Source organism: Sinocyclocheilus grahami, unplaced genomic scaffold (genome assembly GCF_001515645.1).
Source record: "Sinocyclocheilus grahami isolate Dianchi unplaced genomic scaffold, SAMN03320097.WGS_v1.1 scaffold211.1, whole genome shotgun sequence".
NCBI lineage: Eukaryota > Metazoa > Chordata > Actinopteri > Cypriniformes > Cyprinidae > Sinocyclocheilus > Sinocyclocheilus grahami.
The window spans coordinates 1,496,740-1,500,898 of record NW_015505390.1 but is presented as its reverse complement, the minus strand read 5'-3'; the positions used below and the strand labels follow the sequence as shown (position 1 = coordinate 1,500,898).

The following is a 4,159-nucleotide window of genomic DNA, read 5'->3' as shown; positions in this document are numbered from 1 at the left end:
ACATTCATAAATCGGGGATTAAACGTGGAGTTATGTTCTGTATGCTAAATATGAATATATAAACAAGCGTATGTGCACAGTACCTATAACTGCTCGTTGCATCTGCTTTCTGCTGATTGCTGATGGAGATTGACATGCTAAATGGCCGACTGACCATGTACACTCTCATTCATTTCAATCATGAACGTGATGTAGCAGTTCATTCAACTCCTTCACGAACGAGAAGATCTCTCGATCTCGTTCAGACTCAAAAGAAACTCGTTCAGTGAAGGGCGTATTCGTTCACTACATTCAACAAATCACATGCTCCGTCACATCTCAAACTCGAAGGCTATTTGCTTGAGGTTTAGTCATTCTTTGACAGGATGAAACAGCCCACAGAGCTACCCGGTTCACTGAACTGCGCATGCGCTGCCAATAGCGCCGCGCTGCTCTAGAGGGAGGAATTTCAGTGAACGAGAAATATGAGTCAATGGATTACGTAAACGAGAATGATTCGTTCACCTAAAAGATTCATTCAAAAATAACGATTCGTTCACGAATGAAACATCACTAATTTTAAGTATTATTTTTTAAAAATCCATATAATTTTTAAATAGATGTTTATTTATTGAGGTATTATACTTTATAAATATACATTATAAATAAAAACTTAAATAAATGTATAACATTAATATGTAAATGACAGTTTAAAGGCACGATATGTAATTTTCGCCGCTAGAGGGCGCATATATTCAAAACAAACAAAGAAACAAAGGCGTAGTTTGATGACGCAGTGACTGAGTGTGGAATCATGGGAGTTGTCGTCTTCATCCCCACAGCCGATGTAATCCGACGGGACTCGGGCAGAAATCATGTTCATGGATGAGCTAATGATTTATTAACGTAGTAGAATGAAGCAGGGTGAGGCTGAAAGCCGTCGAAGCGAAACGAGGCAGCTGAACGAGCGTGACATACGTACGGATCGAAAGTAGCGGAGCTTTTATTATGCCACAGTCGACTGCTTCCGCTCCTTCCGGTCGTGCGTATGTGGGGTAAAGCAGCCCTGTTTTATCATACTAGATACATTTGAAAGTTCTGTTATAATGCTACTCTGTGCGGTCATTACCGGTCTATTAAAACGCACAACATATTAAAGCATCTTTGGTACTTTCATGTTTTCTACAAAATAAAACCGGAAATCGAGGGTGTATGACGTCATTGGCAGGCGACACAATGAAACTATGGACACGCTTCGTGTTACTAGATAAAATTGCTTTTCTCTGGATTTAAACATTCTTCAAAACATTTGGGATAATGTAAGTACACAAGTCAGCAAAATATATAACACTGTTCTAGTGGTTTTTGGATGTTTTAATAAAAAAATCTTACATATTGTGCCTTTAAGTAAAAACAAGAAGAAATTGCTTTAGTAATTTAAGCACTGCTTTTAATGGTCAACTAGTTGGTGCAGAACGAGTACTCGACTAGTCGATTACTTGTGCACATTTCTAATACAAGTGTCTGATTAGATTACATTATGATCTGGGCTGTTATCAAGGGTTGCAGGTTAAATCTCAAGTGTTTAAGATATATAAACCGCAGTTACTGAGCCTCACCACCTTGATCTTTCAACACTATTAAAGTTGAGCATTGTGCTCTTGTTCTCATGACCCAGCTGTTAGTTACGACATTGCCCTTTAGCAGACGCTCCGTTAAAGTGTAGTTTACACTCTTATAATGCACTTGCATGATGCTTTTACACTGTAATTACTGCAATTACATGTAGTATATTGCAAAGGGGCACTTATTATAGGTATATACAGTGGGGAAAAAAAGTATTTAGTCAGCCACCAATTGTGCAAGTTCTCCCACTTAAAAAGATGAGAGAGGCCTGTAATTTTCATCATAGGTATACCTCAACTATGAGAGACAAATTTATAGGCCGATAACGGTGTCTGTTTGTATCTAGTGCTAGCTTCCATTCCCTGGATATCCTTGTTAAATAAAGTGCAGGTTATCACAGCACAATTGTGAGTGTGAAAATTATTTTGCATAACTTACATTTCAGACACAACAATAATAATAATAGTAATAATAATTTTATTTTATAATATTTTATTGTTATGGATACATTCTAATCATATTATTATTTTATGAAAAATGTGCAGTCAAGTAAAATTATTATTACATTTATTCCCTAACTAATTATTACATTTATTCCATATATTTACCTATTATTCAGATTTAATTTTTTATTTAAATATAATTTGTTACAGGAAAACAATAAGATATATATATTTTTAATTATTATTTAAAATAAGTTTAAATACGTTTTTAGAAAGTTTAAATATGACTGAGAAATCAAATGTTTGCGTGTTTCTTTTGTAGGAATAGATGCAGGGAAACAGCTCAGCTTCTTCCCTTGTGTTCGTCTCCTGCTGGCCTGCATCCAGCCACCTGCTGTCTGTCCCTCCTCTTGCTCTCTTTCTCTCTTTCCCTTCTTTCCATCTCTGTTCTTCTCTCTTTCACTCTTCTTGTGAAGCCCTGCAGCCGTGCGCTGCCCCCTGCCTCCTCAGAGAGAGGGAGAAACTAGGGCTCCAATTAACACAAGTAATTAGGGCTTTATCTTTCTCCCCTCCTCCCATTCTCCACCTGTCTCTCTCTCTTTCTGTCTGCCTTCTCTTTTATTCAGATATTTTAGCTCTCATTCTGTGTGTGATAGTGTCACTGACACCTTCTCCACTGTGCTGTGGCTCTTGTTGTTGGACGTGTGACAGAAACAGGGTATGACGCTATTGTGAATGTATTTACTCAGTGCAACTTATAACATCCAAGTGAAAGATATAACACCAATATGTCAGGAAAAAATAAATAAAAAAACAGGATCACCCCCCTCCTAAAAATGACTTGTAAACTCAATCAGGTGTAGTTAATCACCTTCTCAATGGCGCACCATTTGACATTCAACTGTGATCAGCTGTGGTCATTTTGATTAGCTCAGCATGAAAAGAGCTTTCCTGGAACATTTCAGTCCTTGGTAATACAACTGAAGCAAACAGTCAACTATGGGTGGCAAGGCACTGCCAAAGATCTCTGGGATACATTTGTGGACAGGCACAAGTCAGGAGATGGATACAAAAAAAATTCAAAGGCTTTATCAATGCCTAGAAGCACAGTGAAGTCTATTATTAAGAATTGGAAGGTATTTGGAACAACACAGACTCTCCCTGGATCAGGACATCGCTCCAAACTGGATGAAAGAGCAGGAGGAAACTGGTCAGACAGGCTACCAAGAGGCCTACAGCAACTCCGAAGCAGTTGCAGGAATTTGACAAAGAGTGGTCATTGTGTGCATTAGGGCTGTCAAAATGACTGAAAAACTAAATTCAAATTTTCCACTTAAATATTATCAAAATATCTAAATTATATTCACATTTGAATGTGGATTTTTTTTTTATTTTTATTCGACGAATATTCAAAATTTGGAGGGGGGGGGTTTGACAGCCTTAGTGTGCATGTGACAACAATATCACAAATTCTCCACGATTGTGGCTTGTTTCTCCTCACGAAAGGCCACATGCAGTCATGACTGAGTTTTGACAAAACACACCTTAAAGATTCTGAAGCAGATGAGACTAAAATTTAATTATTTACACACCAAAACAATATGTCTAGCAGAAATCCGATACAGCTCACCATCCAAATAACGGCATTCCTACAGTAAAGCATTGAGGTGGTGATATCCTGTTATGGGGGTGTTTCTCTGCAGCAGGGACTGGAGCACTTGTCAGGATAGAAGGAAAAATGGATGGGGCAAAATACTGTCAAATTCTTGAGGAAAATCTGCTGCCCTCTGCCAGAAAGTTGTCAATGGGAAGAAGGTTTACCTTCCAACATGACAATGACCCAAAACACACAGCAAAACTGACCACACAGTGGATAAAGGAGAAAAAAGCTGAATGTCCTTGCATGGCCTAGTCAGAGCCCGGACTTAAAAAAATATGTGGAATGACTTGAAGACTGCAGTCCACAAACGGTCACCATCAAATTGAACTGAACTTCAGCAGTTCTGAGATGGTCCTCACTGCAGAAAACAAGATCCAGGGGGCGTGGGTGGATCCAGATCCAACTCCTCCCACCTTACCTGTACCTAAACCTTCCCGTCTCCCCCCCCTGA

The 4,159-nt window shown here is 38.7% G+C and overlaps 1 protein-coding gene across 1 annotated transcript in view; it reads left to right on the top strand.

Annotated features, from left to right (window-relative positions):
• Positions 1-3,251: 3,251 nt before the first annotated feature.
• The window catches only part of LOC107595950 (calcium/calmodulin-dependent protein kinase type II subunit gamma-like), a 50,402-nt gene continuing 49,494 nt past the window's right edge, over positions 3,252-4,159 (top strand). The window contains exons 1-2 of the mRNA XM_016286552.1: positions 3,252-3,258; positions 3,861-3,863. The gene's annotated coding sequence lies outside the window, so the exon portion shown is untranslated. The remainder of the gene's footprint in view (positions 3,259-3,860; positions 3,864-4,159) is intronic.